This window comes from Salvelinus sp. IW2-2015, linkage group LG23 (genome assembly GCF_002910315.2).
Source record: "Salvelinus sp. IW2-2015 linkage group LG23, ASM291031v2, whole genome shotgun sequence".
Classification (NCBI taxonomy): Eukaryota; Metazoa; Chordata; class Actinopteri; order Salmoniformes; family Salmonidae; genus Salvelinus; species Salvelinus sp. IW2-2015.
This window is the reverse complement of record NC_036863.1, coordinates 24,935,310-24,954,302: the sequence shown is the minus strand read 5'-3', so window position 1 is coordinate 24,954,302 and position 18,993 is coordinate 24,935,310. Positions and strand designations below refer to the sequence as shown.

The 18,993-nt window shown below is 43.3% G+C and overlaps 1 protein-coding gene across 2 annotated transcripts in view; it reads right to left on the bottom strand.

The window, feature by feature from the left end:
* LOC111950699 (UV radiation resistance-associated gene protein) overlaps positions 1 to 18,993 on the bottom strand; it is a 153,212-nt gene that overhangs the window by 45,917 nt on the left and 88,302 nt on the right. The gene's annotated exons all lie outside the window — the stretch shown is intronic.

The following is an 18,993-nucleotide window of genomic DNA, read 5'->3' as shown; positions in this document are numbered from 1 at the left end:
TGGTGTATATTATGAAATATTAATAAGCATGTTTTTTTCAATTATCTTGTTGATTGATGACCAACAAAGAGCATTGCGCATGACTACAACAGAAGAACCATATCTCCACCTTAAAACAATCCTTGCTGCTTCGTTCTATGCAATCTGCAGCCTCCTATTTTCACTTGCTGATGCAGCTGCAGAACTTTTCTACATGCTAAATCTTTTTAGCCTCTTGATGGGAAAGAGGCGCTGTCGTACACTCTTCACTACTGTGTGGTTGAATGTGTGGACCATGTTAATTAGTGATGTGGACACTGAGGAACTTGAAGCTCTCGACCCGCTCCACTACAACCTCATCGATGTGGATGAGTGTGCTCGCCCCTCCATTTCCTGTAGTCCACGATCAGCTCCTTTGTCATGCTGACGTTGAGGGAGAGGTTGTTGTCCTGACACCACACTGACATGTCTTTGACCTCATCCCTAGAGGCTGCCTCATCGTCGTCGTCAATCAGGCCTACCACTGTAGTGTTGTAAGCAAACATGATAGTGTTGGAGTCGTGCACGACCACATAGTCGTGGGTGAACAGGGAGTAAAGGAGGGGACTAAGCACACAACCCTGAGGGGCCCCCGTGTTGATGGGTAGTGTGGCGGATATGTTGTTGCCTACCCTCACTGCCTGGGGGTGGACCGTGAGCAAGTCCAGTTGCAGAGGGAGGTGTTCAGTCCCAGGGTCCTGAGCTTGGTGATGAGCTTGGAGGGGATTATGGTGTTAAATGCTGAGCTGTAGTCAATGAACAGCATTCTTATATAGGTAATCCTTTTGTCCATCCTGGATCAAAAATAGAAATCATATAAGGGTTGATACTGTAAATTATATGAATTTTCAAATATGGAGATGTAAAGTGCACATTTGGACTCATGGGTGTGTGTGTGGTTTGCTTGTATGACAAAGCGGTATTTATTGTAATCCTCAATGTCTCATCTTTTAGAACAGATCGACTCCTCGATTTAGCGCATTTCCCTCACTCAGACAACAACAAATGTGTAGCCCAAGTAGCCCAATTAGTGGGAGGGCTGGGGGCATCTTCTTGGTGCACGTGGTGCTCAAGTTTATAATAGCTGTCAGTCAAAATCCATACAGCGCTGTGAAGTGGAGAAACTTAGCTCTGACATCATTTATAGCATGTTACTGTACAGCCACTGCGTTCCAATTTAAGCGCTTAGCAATGACAAAATCTGCCATTTTCAACCCATATATGGGACGACAGGGGCTGTGAGTGGAAAGGGTTAAAACCAGGACTGGCTGTTATATAAATGCTCCTTTAAATCTGACAAGAGGCACTGTTGAAACTGACATTACCATTATCATTATCATGATACGTCCTGCACCAAAATGAAGACTGAAGTTTTACAGTACATAAACAACACAAGTGTTTCTGTTTATGAGATCTCTCCCCACATTTCCCAGAATTCCTGCAGTCTTCAGTAGCAGTTAGGGATGAGTCAAATTCCAGATTCCCTGTTTCCCAGGGTTTATACTCCCATCCGCTGTATGGACACTTCTACACCTCTATTAGATTAGCTTGGTATATATGCTAAAGATGATCTAGTCCCTCGTGGCAGACTGTTGCATAGGGTAAGATTTGGTTCTGAGAGCCGAGATGAAAGATTATGAGCATTCAAATGTAATTATTGGTGTTGGCAGTGACCTTATCACAGTAAGAAATTCATGAAATTAGCCAAACCTAAAGAAACATTGGCCATAGGCAGCATATCTTGAAACAGCTCCTGGACCAAGCAAAATATGATATTTCCTGTACCTATTTTTCTTACAAACACAGTGCACTTAATATTCCAMTAGGGTACATCTCACTACTTCCTTTCCCATCCTAAATGTACACCATCTGTCCTCCTCCTTCTCTGTGTCCTTTTCCTCCACTCTTCCTTCTCTCCCTGTGGTAATTCATCCCAGGTGTGATGTGTTCACTGCAGTGCCATCTCTCTAATCCAAACCAGGTGTGATGTGTTCACTGCAGTGCCATCTCTCTAATCCAAACCAGGTGTGATGTGTTCACTGCAGTGCCATCTCTCTAATCCAAACCAGTTGTGATGTGTTCACTGCAGTGCCATCTCTCTAATCCAAACCAGGTGTGATGTGTTCACTGCAAGTGCCATCTCTCTAATCCAAACCAGGTGTGATGTGTTCACTGCAGTACCATCGCTCTAATTCAAACCAGGTGTGATGTGTTCACTGCAGTACCATTGCTCTAATTCAAACCAGCCCGGCACGCCCCTTATTGTTACACATTATTGAGAATTATAGTGCCACCAAATCCAGTCAACAGAGTCACATAATTATGGGAAAGGCTGTGTAAAATGAATGGGAAAGTCTGTGTGAGATTAATGGGAAATTCAATTAGGAAACCACCGGTGACAAGAGCCAAGTTATTCCCCATTGACCCCAACCACTGAAGGGTAGACCTCATCTCTATCCATACACAGCCATACAGAGCCTCACAAACAACCTATAGGGGTTGTTTGTGTGTTTGAGATGACAAATAAGCAGACCATTGGCAATAACATATGGTTATTATACAGTAACAACATGTTGTGCTATAGTGACACCTATTGAAAGAGCCACCCTCTGTCTGTCCATGGGGTTGGGGTCTGTCTGGTCTGGTCCTAAAGAGGAGTGGTGAACTCTCATCCACTGTAACACTAGATCCATGTTACAGTAGAGCAGAGAAATCCAACACCCACACTGCCTCTTTTACTGTACACACAGGGGTCAAAGTGTCCTGTTAGTAATGCAGGAAAACTAGCAGGACCATAATTTATCCTGTGTTAATTCTAAGGCAGTTAGTTCTCATGGTGACTCTGTRCGGATCTCCTTAAACAGTTTGACGAGGCTGACCTCAGTCACAGTACGTTCCCCTTTCAAAGGATTCTGGTTCCATCCTTGAGGGCAGCTTCAAACCTTTGAAGGCTAAATGGTAGATGGAACCTAGCAGGGGTAGGGTTTGGAACACACTCACTATGGCTGGTGAATGGAGTGAAAGGGTGGGTAATTTTGGCTTGAGCCGGCACGAGTCTAAAGTCTCCTGCTTAGCATGGAAAGATGTATTAATGGAGGAAATTGTTCCTCAAGAAACAAAACAAACTTTGCCCCAGTTGTGGCGTACGCCTTTCATAAGGCACTGCCAAATATAACCATTTGAACATTAATTACATTTTAGCCAAAGTCTGGTCGGTCACATAAATTGTTTTATTTGGGAGAAAGTGTTGCGGTATTTTAATAGGAACCTTTATTTCATCTTTATTTTTTAAGCATGCATGTTTCCACAAGGCCTCTAAAAACAGTGCACTGTGTAGCTGGGGGAATATACAAATCGGTCTGTGGTCAGGTGCCCATCCTGGCCCTGCTGGCCAACCACAGCTCCTCTAACTCTTCCACTGACTCCATCTCTCTGAAAGGGTACATTTTCTCTTTTTATGGGAGGGCTTTACGACCAGGTTATTTTGTATTYGTCCTTACTACAGGTCATAGTGAAAGCCTGACTCGTTACACTGACCACATTTCTTCAAAGTCTCCCATGTTAACGATGAACCTGGGATTTTTTGCTGCTCTGTTTTGGTGGGTGAGAGCTAAGAGCTATTTTCCAAAAAGCCTAATTTATAGTGATTGGGGGGGGGGGGATATGTCACTGTCAATACAGTGACATATCGGGATATTATTATTGACGATATATCTTATTGATTTGACATAGCTGGTTTTACCTGCACCAAAATGCCAGTATAGCTTGTTCTCCATCTTTTTAAAATAGGGAGGCAATTTGTTTTCAGCACTTTAATTTCCATGATTGTTTAAAACTTGTTTTCTCATGGCTCTCTTTTGTCCCTCTGCAGCAGACATATGGGGAAGGGAAAGGGGATACCTAGTCAGTTGCACGCAACCCAACCGAGGGTTGGTCGAGGTCTTAATCGGCCTTAATCGAGGTCCACGTCATCAGCACCCAGAGAGCAGTTGTTGGGGGTTAACTGACTTGCTCAAGGGCAGAACGGCAGATTTTTCCACTTTGCCGACTCTGGGATTTGGACACACCTACTCATTCAAAGATTTTTCTTTATTCTTACTATTTTCTACATTGTAGGATAATAGTGAAGACATCAACGCAATGCAATAACACGCATGGAATCATGTCATAACCAAAAAAAGTATTAAACAAATCAAAKTATATTTTGTATTTGAGATTCTTCAAAGTAGCCACCCTTTGCCTTGATGAAAGCTTTGCACGCTCTTGGCATTCTCTCAACCAGCTTCATGAGGTAGTCACCTCGAATGCATTTCAATTAACAGGTGTGCCTTGTTAAACGTTAATTTGTTGAATTTCTTTCCTTAATGCGATTGAGCCATTCAGTTGTTGTGATAAGGTAGGGGTGGTATACAGAAGATAYACCTATTTGGTAAAAGARCAAGTCCATATTATGTATAGAACAGCTCAAATAAGCACAGACAGTCCATCGTTACTTTAATTTCAATAACTTTGAAAGTTTCTTCAAGTGCAGTCGAAAAACCATCAAGCGCCATGATGAAACTGTCTCTCATGAAGACCGCCACAGGAAAGGAAGACCCAGAGTTACCTCTGCTGCAGAGGATAAATTCATTAGAGTTACCAGCCTCAGAAATTGCAGCCCAAATAAATGCTTCACACAGTTCAAGTAACAGACACATCTCAACATCAACTGTTCAGAGGAGACTGCGTGAATTAGGCCTTCATGGTCGAATTGCTGCAAAGAAACCACTACTAAAGAACACCAATATGAAGAAGAGACTTGCTTGGGCCAAGAAACACGAGCAATGGACATTAGACCGGTGGAAATCTGTCCTTTGGTCTGATGAGTCCACATTTGAGATTTTTGGTTCCAGCCGCCTTGTCTTTGTGAGACGCAGAGTAGGTGAACGGATTATCTCCACATGTGTGGTTCCCACCATGAACCATGGAGGAAGAGGTGTGATGGTGCTTTGTTGGTGAATTCCAAGGCACACTTAACCAGCATGGCTACCACAGCATTCTGCAGCGATACGCCATCCCATCTGGTTTGCGCTTAGTAGGATTATCATTTGTTTTTCAACAGGACCCAAAACARACCTCCAGGCTATGTAAGGGCTATTTTACCAAGAAGGAGAGTGATGGAGTGCTGCATCAGATGACCTGGCCTCCACAAACACCCGACCTCAACCCAATTGAGATGCTTTGGGATGAGTTGGACTGCAGAGTGAAGGAAAAGCAGCCAACAAGTGCTCAGCATGTGGGAACTCCTTCAAGACTGTTTGAAAAGCATTCCTCCTGAAGTTGGTTGAGAGAATGCCAAGTGTGCAAAGCTGTCATAGAGGCAAAGGTTGGCTACTTTAAATAATCTCAAATATATTTTGATTTGTTTAACACTTTTTTGGTTACTACATAATTCCATGTGTTATTTGATAGTTTTGATGTCTTCACTATTATTCTACAATGTAGAAAATAGTAAAAATAAAGAAAAACCCTGGAATGAGTAGGTGTGTCCACATTTTTTACTGGTTCTGTATACTGACATAATAAAATAGGATTAAAACACTAACTACAGAGGAGTGCTGCCATCAAATGTCTAAAACCACTATTTCACACTTTTACCCTAAATCCCTTTACCTACTCTTGCAGTCCTCCGTGGAGGAATTTGGATCATTGAGGGAAAAAGGTAATCGCTTCAGAAACAAGTGGTCTTTCTCTCACATATCTGACTACAAGTGTGTGTATGTCTAACTGCTACATAAGTGAGTGAGAAAGTGTGTGTGTTTGTATGTGTGCACACTCATGTGTCTATGTGTGCACATTTGCGTGTGTAAGAAAGGGAAGGAACCAAAAGGATAGGGTTGTGAACATAAAGTATTAGCAGACCTTCTAGCCATAACCCGTCTCTAAGCTAGGCCACTCCTGAGCTCCAGTATCATAAAGCCTCAGATTGTGGTCAGCTTCTCAAGGGCCAGCCAGGCAAGCAGTGAAACAGAATGTCCACATTATGCCTCACAATCAATAACACCAGAGGTTTTTATATCAGACATTCAAAAAAGAAGAGCAAGGTACAGTATAAATAGGGAAAGGGAATATCATTCCAATGTTTTCCTGGGAAAAATGGACACACTCAGCATTTATGCCTAATGCAATAGTAAAAATCAGAGAACTTAATATGGTGGCCAAGCACAGTAAATACCTCCATTGATGCTAAACACTGGGACACACACATGCAGTGGTAGATAGAGAAACAAGCAGGCAGGCATGCCAGCTCACTGTACCCAGTGGCAGGCCTTGGAGAAGCAGATCATCACAGAGAATGTTGAGTACTCGGGACGAGCTGGGAGTTCAGTGAAATGACGGGCTCCATCTCCAACGCTTTCAAGTAAAAACCAGATTTACCCACACCGTAACTTACAAATGAACACATGCCGCTTGACACAGAGACAATTGGAAGGATGGAGAGAGACAGTGGGGCGAAAGAGAGAGATTGAAAAAGAGAGTAGTGGGTTACTGGATTGAGGGTAATAGAGAGTAATGAATAAACCTCATCTCCAATAGCCATAAGACTGGTTGAGAAATAACAGTTTGAAGGGAAACAAATCCAAACCCCAATTATAATCAAGAAAAAATTATTCAGCTTTCTTTTCCATTGGCTTTTGTTGAGTATCAAAATTAGACACAGCGGTGTTAGGTAAAGGGGTTGTTTTTGTTTTGTGGACTAAACATGGGTGAGGTGCGTCGAGCAGTGTGACAAAAAAAGATAGTAGTAGGCATTCTGCTGTTCTATCACAGCGCAATGATGCCCGAGGGAAAGAAACAGTGTTGTCTGCAGTAACTTCTTTGTTGTTGTAATATCCCAAATGGATGTGGCAGTATCACCATTGAGGATTCCAGCTTTAACTTCTTGACGCTAGGAGGCAGAATTTTTTTGTTTGGAAAAATAACGTTCCCAATGTAAACGGCCTATTTCTCAGGCCCAGATGCTAGAATATGCATATAATTGACAGATTAGGATAGAAAACACGCTAAAGTTTCCAAAACTGTCAAAATATTGTCTGTGAGTATAACAGAACTGATTTTGCAGGAGAAAACCTGAGGAAATCCAACCCGGAKGTGCCTCTTATTTTGAAAAATCKCTGCTCCATTGCCTGCCTTTCCTCCATTTAAAGGGATATCAACCAGATTCCTTTTCCTATGGCTTCCTTAGGGTGTGAATAGTCTTTAGACATAYTTTCAAGCTTTTATTCTGAAAAATGAGCAAGATTTATCAAATCGCGTCAGTGGACTGCCAGATGTCCTTGATTAGTTCATGCGCGCGAAGGTGGTAGCTCGACATTTTATTTCTGTCTTGTATTGAATAGTTTACCCTCCGATTGAAATATTATTGATTATTTATGTTAAAAACAACCTGAGAATTGATTATAAAAAAAGTTTGACATGTTTCTACGAACTTTACGGATACTATTTGGAATTTTCGTCTGCCCTTCATGACATGCACGAGCCTGTGGATTACTGACCATAACGCGCCACCCAGATGGAGGTTTTTGGATATAAAAATAATCTTTATCGAACAAAAAGGAACATTTATTGTGTAACTGGGAGTCTCGTGAGTGCAAACATCCGAAGATCATCAAAAGGTAAGCGATTAATTTTATTCCTTTTCTGACTTTAGTGACCAAGATACTATGCTGCTAGGTGTTTGTAATGTTTTGTCTACTGATCGATAAACTCACACTAACACTTGGATTGCTTTCGCTGTAAAGCATATTTTCAAAATCTGACACGACAGGTGGATTAACAACAAGCTAAACAGATAGCTGATGTTTAAAGTTAGTGAGGGAAATATAAGTCTCCAGCTTCAGCGATTTCTAGAATTCGTTCCAGTCACTGGCAGCAGAGAACTGGAAGGAAAGGTGGCCAAAGCAGGTGTTGGCTTTGGGGATGACCAGTGAGATATACCTGCTGGAGCGCGTGCTACGGGTGGGTGTTGTTATCGTGACCAGTGAGCTGAGAAGGCGGAGCTTTACCTAGCATAGACTTATAGATGACCTGGAGCCAGTGGGTCTGGCGACGAATATGTAGCAAGGGCCAGCTGACTAGAGCATACATGAAGACATGAAGCTCTCTCTCAACACTGTGACATMGCTAGGGGAAAGAGACAGGCAAACCAAATCCCAGGCAGACGTATGTGTGAACAAAGAATGATTTCTCACAATGGATTATTGATAAGAATCGGAGGGCTAAACTAATCTCAATAGCATTCCATCAAACAATTCCAAACGGATTTGTTCCGCTGCAACAAACTCACAAAATATAACATTTTATTCCAAGAATCCTGCAGCCAATTATTGTTGCCAAACTCACATATTTAGTTTCCCCCCCTTATTTGTTTTGTATCAGATAAAGGTGGAGTAATCCTCGACTAGACGAGCAAATCAAAATAAGCTGGTTATGATCCCTCTATATCAAAGCCTGTCCAGAATTCACCCTGTTCTGAACCTTTAGAKTCCATTTGTAATAACTCATAACTAAGTTTGCCTAYCTATCTTACACCGATTGCATTCATTCTCTCTAATTTCTCTCCAGTCACTCACTGCCAACCCTCATTTGAAACAGCCAAAACCAGGCACAAAAAAAAACATTTTAATATCAGACGGGTACTGGTATAATGTCTCCCCTCAAGATCACACCATTGATCCTGGGTATTAAATGCAGGCACAGGGAGATGAAAGACAACTTTGATATTGCTTTATGCAACACTGCTGTGTGTGTGCGTGTGGGGTGGGGTGGGAGGGGCACATTATGTTATGAGAGAAGTCAGGGGGAAAATATTATAATACAAACTCCATCTCTTGCTCCTCTTGGAAAATGAGTGAAGAGGACAAATGTTGAATGTCTGGAGTCTGGGCCCTCCATGTAAGGTAACTGGCTGCCTCTCAAACGGTGCTAACCAATATCAGAGGTACCACAACTTCAAGAGGGAGAGAAAAAAGAAAAGAAAAAAATATCATATGTATTGTTTGGTCCAAAAATCAAAGGATAACCTAAACTTTAAATCAGCATGTTTTTTGGAGGCCAACCTCTCCAGTTTGTTCTGAGAGATGTGTGTGTTAGTGTTCCTAACAAGGAAATAGAGAATGGGGTTATGTACCTAATGAGCTGGTACAGGAACTGGGTTGAGACAGTCTCTCATGCTCCTAACTGTATGTGACTTTTTATTTCAAACTCTTTTAAGTAAGTGTGTACGCAGCTGATTATTCCATGCAGAGTAAGTCATTAAGTGGATAAGAGCGTCTGCTAAATGACTTAAATGTAAATGTAAGTACATGTAAATAAGTAATTCGGATAAACTTTAGTTCAAACAATATGGGATGGGACGCTATATCTTGTCCAGAGCACTGAGGTGGAGAGGAGACCCAACTCCCCTGTATGTCTGCAGGGATGGATAGATGAAGAGTCCGGGCTGGGATGTTGACAGGTGGCCCTTTCCTCTCCTCCTGCCACCCCTAGAGATGCAGCTCTTTCCACTCTCTACCCCTGAAAGGAAGGGTGTGCTCCAAACTACTTCACTGTGACTGTTGTATGTATGTGTGTCAGGCTAGGCAGCCAAACAACCTAAAAGGCACAAATACTGGTAACATAACAGGTACGATGTACAGTGCATTTGGAAAGGATTCAGACTCCTTTGCTTTTTTCACATTTTATGTTACWGCCTTACCCTAAAAATTATTATAATACCAATCATCAATCTACACACAATACCCCATAATGACAAAGCAAAAACAGGTTTTTAGAAATGTTTGCAAGTTACCAGAATTAAAAAATAAAATAATATATATATATATATATATATATATATATATATATATATATATATATATATATATATATATATATCACATTTACATACAGTTGAAGTCGGAAGTTTACATATACTTAGGTTGGAGTCATTAAAACTCGTTTTTCAACCACTCGTTAACAAACTATAGTTTTGGCAAGTCGGTTAGGACTCTACTTTGTGCATGACAAGTCATTTTCCCAACAATTGGTTACAGTCACTTATAATTCACGGTACCACATTTCCAGTAGGTCAGAAGTTTACATACACTAAGTTGACTATGCCTTTAAACAACTTGAAAAATTCCAGAAAATGATCTCATGGCTTTAGAAGCTTCTGATGACATCAAAATGACATCATTTGAGTCAATTAGAGGTGTACCTGTGGATTTATTTCAAGGCCTACCTTCAAACTCAGTGCCTCTTTGCTTGACAACATGGGAAAATCAAAAGAAATCATCCAAGACCTCAGGAAAAATAATTGTAGACCTCCACAAGTGATTACAGCCTTCTTGGGTATGACGCTACAAGCGTCTCCCATTCTCCCATTCTTCGCTGCAGATCCTCTCAAGCTCTGTCAGGTAGGATGGGGAGCGTCGCTGCACAGCTATTTACAGGTCTCCCCAGAGATGTTCGATTGGGTTCAAGTCCAGGGCCAATCAAGGACATTCAGAGACTTGTCCCGAAGTCAATCCTGTGTTGTCTTGGCTTTGTGCTTAGGGTCATTGTCCTGTTAGAAGGTGAACCTTCATCCCAGTCTAAGGACCTGAGCGCTCTGGAGAATGTTTTCATCAAGGGTCTCTGTACTTTGTGCCGTTTATCTCTCCCTCAATCCTGACTAGTCATCCCCACAGCATGATGCTGCCACCACCATGCTTCACCGTAGGGATGGTGCCAGGTTTCCTCCAGACATGACGCCAAAGAGTTTAACCCTGGTTTCATCAGACCAGAGAATCACGTTTCTCATGGTCAGAGTTCTTTAGGTGCCTTTTGGCAAACTCCAAGCGGGCTGTCTTGTGCCTTTTACTGAGGGGCTTCCGTCTGGCCACACTACCATCAAGGCCTGATTGGTGGAGTGCTGCAGAGATGGTTGTTCTTCTGGAAGGTTCTCCGATATCCACAGAGGAACTCTGGAGCTTTGTCAGAGTGACGATTGAGTTCTTGGCCACCTCCCTGACCAAGGCCCTTCTCCCCCGATTTCTCAGTTTAGCCCGGCCGACCAGCTCAAAGAAGAAGAGTCTTGGTGGTTCCAAACTTGTTCCATTTAAGAATGAATGATGGAGGCCACTGTGTTCTTGGGGACCATTTTTTTGTATCCTTCCCCGGGTCTGTGCCTAGACAAAATTCTGTCACGGAACTCTAAGGACAATTGCTTCAACCTCATGGCTTGTTTTTTTCTCTGACATGCACTGTCAACTGTGGGACCTTATATAGAAAAGTGTGTGCCTTTCCAAATTATGTCCAATCACAGGTGGACTCCAATCAAGTTGTAGAAACATCTCAAGGATGATCAATGGAAACAGGATGCACCTGAGCTCAATTTCAAGTCTCATAGCAAACGGTCTGAATACTTATGTAAATAAGATGTTATTTAATTTTAATACATTAGCAAAATATTCGAAAAACCTGTTTTAGTTTTGTCATTTTGGGGTATTGTGTGTAGATTGATGAGGGAAAAAAATATTTCATCCATTTTAGAATAAGGCTAACGTAACAAAATGTGGAAAAAGTCAAGGGGTCTGAATACTTTCCAAATGCACTGTACATACGTGTGCATGACTTAAGTATGTATATGTTTGTAGTTAAACACTACCATACCTACTTCGCCACATGTCTGTTTAAGTATTGGCACTGGGTGGTACCTTCGGGTACCTTGCGGGCAGCTCGTGGGACAAGGGGGACAATTATTCTCCACCCAGACAAGCTGTAGCCAGCCCAACAATCGAACGAACGGGTGTCAGGTGTGTTTAACCCAAAGAGAGGCATTTCCATGGTGACCTGAAGCCCCACGCCCTGAGTGGCAGCCTACACCAATTAGTGTAGTTTTGTGGGAAGGAGGGTGACGAAGATGGAGGCAATTTCTCTCAAACCCCAATCAAATGCACAAAAAGAACCCTGACACCCCCTCGAAAGCAAGGCAGTGTTTATTTAACTAGCTCTTTCATGAGCCACTTAACTCCTCTTTCTCAAACAACTGTGAAACGATTATGTGGGCCCTGGGACAGTCAGAGGCCCTCCAGTCCAGCTACAGCTCAGCTCATCACAGACACTTCATTAATAAGATTTGGGAATGGCTTTGGCTCGATGGGGAGGGATTACATGACAGTAAGGGCTGACACCATCCATAACCCTCACTCTCCCAGTCAGAGTAATGCAGCCTGACATCAGGGGTGCTAGGAAGGGAGGGAGCCTCCCTAATGGGGTGAGATTTTATTTGATGGGAGGGGAGAGTGGAGAGATTCTGACATCCTCACAATATCTGTGTTTGTGGGATACATATTTAAGGGAGAGGGGGAGAGACAGATTCATTCTGTTGGGATTTCTTCACAATGAGTAGATTTTAAGGAGCAGATCTGTTAAGTCAGATGAAAAAGACTGCCGCTCTGAGGAAAGAGGAGTAAAAAAAAGACCTGAATGAAATCCAAAGGAGAGGAGGGGAAAAGGAAAGGAGGAGTGACTAGTAATGAAGAAAGAGAGAGATCGAGAGAGAGGCTTGACATGGCCCAGACAGAATGGTTGATATTTTTTAAACATCGACCAGATGGGGCCGGCATTGTTTTATTCCAAAAGCGGTTTAATTTCATTGAGGTGGAATAGACCTTGCAGATGATGAAAAGCCATTCAGCCAGAACACACATGAGAAAGGCACAGAGCATTTTGATGAATTTACTACAAAAACAAGTTTTCTGAACTTTCTGACATAAAATATACTTGGTCTCCGCCACTCGCCGATTCACACGACTTGAGGGAGAAAAGCGAACTTCGTGCTTGGCTGGCCCAAAACACCCACAAGTACAGAATTTCATTTTTTTTTGTTTAAGACCTCACTCTCCCGTGAGGAAAAATTATGTTGGGCTGAAAAAACGACTGGTCAGTTTTACACATTATGACACAGCTCTGATAAGAGGACCAATCTAATACCAGCAGACGCAGGGAAACAGGAACTTAATAAAAACAAACCTGCCACTGACTATGTGAAGTCTTTACATCTTCTACTACTTATCATACAGTTGTATTATTATTTTCCCTGTGCCCCTCCCCCCCACCACACCGTCATTCCTCAGATATTATGAAAATGTATTTTGAAGTGGGACTGGCTGAGAGTTTTTGTTGTTGAAATTATTGGTTTTGAAATGTCTAGAGACAGACCCAAACTGTAACCTAGCGGCTGGGTTACAGAGGACAACAGACCACACCTGGGTTCAAATAGTATTTAAAAAAGCTCAAAGACTTGAGCTGTGCTTGATTGAGCTTGCCTGGTGAAAGGGAACCAACTAGAGTAGTCCCAAAAGTGCAAACCCTGTGCATCTGGCACTCCAGGCAGGTAACATCAAACGCTCAAAACATTTGAAAGAATTCAAACACTATTTGAACCCAGGTCTGTCTGGAGCAAGACTCCAGCAAACAAACAGCCTCGGCTACAAATCTCAAGCAGCTGGAAACTTCAGCCACACTATTAAGTTAAATGACGGAGCATTGGAGCCAACACRTTCCTAACACCCATAACCCTTAGCTAGCACCATTGTTGTTGTGTTCTCCTCTCACCCTGCAAACTGTGGAGGAAACTTTAAAAAGCACACAGATGAAAACTTGATTTGACTACAGCTTTTCACTGAGGACGCAACATGACACAGGTCATAACAGTTTCATCGGATTATAACACATTTTCAAATGTGTTCAAGATTTAGGGTCCAATATTGGAAGACCAAATGTGAAGAGACTGCAATCCATCAATGCCTCTTGATGTAGGAATTACAATTGGCAAGAAAAGAAGAGCATGACTAGAAACCAAACTCTTTCCACTGATCCCTTTGTCCTCATCAATCTCTTTAACTTCTAGTTTGCAACAATTGTGCTGTCATCTCCCTTGCAAAGACAGCAAAAAACCCACACACAAGAAAGAGTATGTGAGTATGGGGAAACAGTACGCATGATTAGGCCTTTTTCCACACATATATTAAGTGTAGCGGGCTGCTCTGGCACCTCTTTGCGGTGATAGGCAAACCCTGAGCTACTGACCTCAAACCATGGAAATTCAATTAGAGGAATTTAAGTGTTTCACAAAGCTGTAGGTGGCTGTCCAGGGGAATGCCTGTAAAAACCTGGCAACCCATGCAGCCCAGGCGTAATCGCCGCTCCCCGCTCCACTCACAGGCCCTAAATTGGAAACCACAGGATGGTGACATATGTATGTACACTGGACAACAATATAAATGAAAAATGCCAGAATTTCTATGATTTTACTGAGTTGCAGCACAAATAAGGAACTCAGTCAAATTAAATAAATTCATTAGGCCCTAATCTATGGATTTCACATGACTGGGAATACAGATATGCATCTGTTGGTCACAGATACTTTAAAAGAAAGTAGGGTTGTGGATCAGAAAACCAGTCAGTATCTGGTGTGACCATCATTTGCCTCATGCAGCGTGACACATCTCCTTCGCCTAGAGTTGATCTGGCTGTTGATTGTGGCCTGTCGAATGTTGTCCCACTCCTCTTCAATGGCTGAGCAAAGTTGCTGGATATTGGCAGGAACTAGAACATGCTGTTGTACATGTCAATCCAGAACATCCCAAACATGCTCAATAGGTGACATGTCTGTGAGTATGCAGGCCATGGAAGAACTAGGACATTTTTTACTCCCAGGAATCGTGTACAGATCCTTGCAACATGGGGATTTGCATTATCATGCTGAAACATGAGGTGATGGCGGTGGATGAATGGCACGACAATGGGCCTCAGGAACTTGTCACGGTATCTCTGTGCACTCAAGTTGCCATCGATAAAATATAAATTGTAAATGTTGTCAGTAGCTTATGCCTGCCCATACCATAACCCCACTGCAACCATGGGGCATTCTGTTCACAACATTGACATCAGCAAACTGCTCACCCACACGATGCTATACACACTGTCTGTCATCTGCCCAGTACAGTTGAAACCGGGATTCATCCGTGAAGAGCACACTTCTCCAGCGTGCCAGAGGGTGAAGGTGAGCATTTGTCCACTGAAGTTGGTTACGACGCCGAACTGCAGTCATGTCAAGACCCTGGTGAGCACAACGAGCACACTGGTGAGCTTCCCTGAGATGGTTTCTGACAGTTTGTGCAGAAATTCTTTGGTTGTGCAAACCCACAGTTTCATCAGCTGTCCGGGTGGCTGGTCTAAGAACATCCCGCAGATGAAGAAACCGGATGTGGAGGTCCTGGGCTAGCGTGGTTACACGTGGTCTGGGGTTGTGAGGCCGGTTGGACGTACTCTAAAATTACATTGGAGGTGGCTTATAGTAAAGAAATGAACATTCAATTATCTGGCAACAGCTCTGGTGGACATTCCTCAACATTGCTAGATTGGCCCTTTACTGTCCCCAGCACAAGGTGCACCTTTGGATGGATTATCTTGGCAAAAGGAGAAATGCTCACTAACATGGATGTAAATAAATMTGTGGACAACATTTAAGAGAAATAAGCTTTTTGTGCGTATGGATCATTTCTGGGATCTTTTATTTCWGCTCATGAAACATGGGACCAACACTTTACATGTTGAGTTTATATTTTTGTTCAGTATATATAACTACAGTGCCAGAGCTTTCTATAAATCAGATGCCTGGTCTGGATCTGGCTGTCATTCTAACAGAAGGGATTGACAGTGTTACTCTGCTTCAGCTGGACGGACATACCAAAAAGAACAAAGTAAAAGGTGGTATCGGCAACCTACGTTAGCTTTGGGTGCAAATGTTGGGCCGAGCTCCAAGATCCAGTGGTGCCACTATTCCCTCAAGTGTTAACTGCCTTCCCTGATATGGGTAGGCAGTTAACACTTAAGAGACGGTAACACTAGGCACGCTACCACTTCTGCAGTTAAGGGAAACGGGTGCTCTTGGTTCCGGTCGTAAAAGGTTCCACCATAGACCYACCCAATCTACCCATTAAGTGGCTCTGGAAAGGTACTGACCGTAGCTTACAGCAACATCTGTGATGGAAAATGGAACAAGAACACACAATGACAGGAGCAGCAGTAGCCACACTTCCTCCCTCCAGTAGCAGTAGCAGTGGGCAGCCAGCAGTTCAGGTCTCCCCTCTCCACCAGACTACCCACACATCTCCTGCTTCTCAGACTTGGCCAGAGAACAGTAAACTAAACTCTGGGAGGGAGGGAGGCCTTGGCTGTTCCTATTAGTCTCCCCATAACCCTCCATGCCTGGACACATTCATCACTACACTCACTGAGGGAAGAACATTTTATTAATTTATTTAAACAAAAAAAGACTGAAGCTGTGTGATACGGAGAACCTGCTGATTTCTTCCAGCTCCAAGGGTGGCCGGTTCATATAGAGAAAACAGAACTATGTGATATACAGTGTGTTGCTGCTACTGTATAACGGAAGTTACGAATGTAACTATGGTTCTTCGAATACCTGGAAAACCGTCAGTATGGTTGAAAGTATGGATTATATCACTCGCGCTCATCGCAGGTRGAGTAATAATAACAACAAAGTCAAGCCGGTGACGTGACAGCATGGGAGGACATGCCCTCGCGGTTCATATAAAACCATACGTCAGACCACGCACTGTCTCTGAGATTCTTCTCGCCCAAAAGATTTAGAGCGACGCTGTTCTGTTCTGACGCTTTTACTCGTGATCGCTCCCTTCTCCAAGAGAGATGTAATCTCCTGGTTGAGGGTGCAAGCTTTCAGGGGTTATTTAACTGAAGTCATTCTGATCCCTGAGAATGGTGGGGGCCGGTGTCGGAACTGCAGCCTGTACTCTGCTCCAATGTCCGATGACTCCAGACGGGCGCTGAGAAAGCTCCCAGAAAGCTCCCTGCTCTTCATGCCCGCGGCCGAGTGGGCCTTCGAACAAAGAAAACAGCGGAGCAAGGCTACACCGCTGTGGAACCCACAGCCTAGAAACCAGGCATCACAGAGTCGTGGCAGAGGGAGGCCTGACACGCGTGAACCTCGCCACTCACTCGGCCCTACACACGCACCTGGTCCTACCACCAGCCTAACACAGGTGCTCGCCAGCCCCAAACTGTGATGCAGCCACCCCCCCAACCCCGAAAAGGGCGTGGTCAGCACGAATGGTTGTTGTTTAGTAAGCCAAGCTGAKTACACAGTGGKAGCTAGGTTGAGTTTGTAAACTAGCTCGCTAGCTAGCTTGTAGCATGCTAGTAATACAAGGGGAGGGGGAATATCAGGAGGAGGAAATCCGAATCTCACGTTTTATAGCTGTCTAGGCTAACAACCTTCCTAGAGGTGGTTATCTAGGGAAGTAACCCGTTTGAGTTTTAAATAGTTGAAGGACGACTAGTGCCTGGTGGCCTTGATAACTTCTCTCAGCACATATCAAAGCTGCAGGCTAAAGTTAAATCTAGACTTGGTTTCCTCTATCGTAATCGCTCCTCTTTCACCCCAGCTGCCAAACTAACCTTGATTCAGATGACCATCCTACACCTGCTAGATTACAGAGACATAATCTATAGATCGGCAGGTAAGGGTGCTCTCAAGCGGCTAGATGTTCTTTACCATTCGGCCATCAGATTTGCCACCAATGCTCCTTATAGGACACATCAGTGCACTCTATACTCCTCTGTAAACTGGTCATCTCTGTATAGCCGCTGCAAGACCCACTGCTTGATGCTTATTTATAAAACCCTCTTAGGCCTCACTCCCCCCTATCTGAGATATCTACTGCAGCCCTCCTCCACATACAACACCAGTTCTGCCAGTCACATTCTGTTAAAGGTTCCCAAAGCACACACATCCCTGGATTGCACGTCTTTTCAGTTCGCTGCAGCTAGCGACTGGAACCAACTGCAACAAACATTCAAACTGGGCAGTTTTATCTCAATCTCTTCATTTAAAGACTCAATCATGGACACTCTTACTGACAGTTGTGGTTGCTTTGCATGATGTATTGTTGTCTCTACATTCTTGCCCTTTGTGCTGTTGTCTGTGCCCAATAATGTTTGTTCCATGTTTTGTGCTGCTACCACGTTGTGCTTCTGCCATGTTGTGTTGCTACCATGCTGTGTTGTCATGTTGTGTTGCTACCATGCTGTGTTGTCATGTGTTGCTGCCATGCTATGTTGTCTTAGGTCTCTCTTTATGTAGTGTTGTCTCTCTTGTCGTGATGTGTGTTTTGTCCTAAATTTTTATTTAATTTACTTTTAATCCCAGCCCCCGTCCCCGCAGGTGGCCTCTTGCCTTTTGGTAGGCCGTCATTGTAAATAAGATTGTGTTCTTAACTGACTTGCATAGTTAAATAAAGATTAAATAAAAATAACAAATAAATACGAGCACAGCAGTGGAGGATATCTTGACAAGGTTAGCACCGGAGTACGGAGGCCAACACACACTCTAGCAGGTGGGCTAAGTCAGCACAAGACAAGGAAGCCCGATATCCTCAGATAGAAAGGATAGGTATGGGAGAGCTTTCACACCCACAGGCTGTTGGTGACAGACTGACAGTACACACAGCTCACACAGAGTTTAGCTTACCCTACCGGGTCCTGAGGAAATGCATGAAACTTGCGTGAATACGCTAAGGCAACTTTGCGAGAAGAAATAAGAGATCTGGAAACCCTTCCTATCAAGGGACCCTCAAACACAGAAAGTGTTTGAAAGAAAACAAATCCTATTTGAACCCAGGTGTGGGGAGTTCATAAATAATGTGAGAGGGTTGGACAGCTGTCAGAGTTCTCCCTCTGGTGCTGTTATTGCTAGACTGTTAACAATCTCTCAATCCAGCGGGCATCAATCCTCTCTCTCCCTTACCCGTTTACTTAACCAACTTACTCTGCCAAAAACAATTTCTTGCTTGAAATGTGACAAAAAAAGTTGACTAATGAAGTGCTTTTTACTGTCTGAGAAGTTAGAGAGATCCCCTTTAAAGT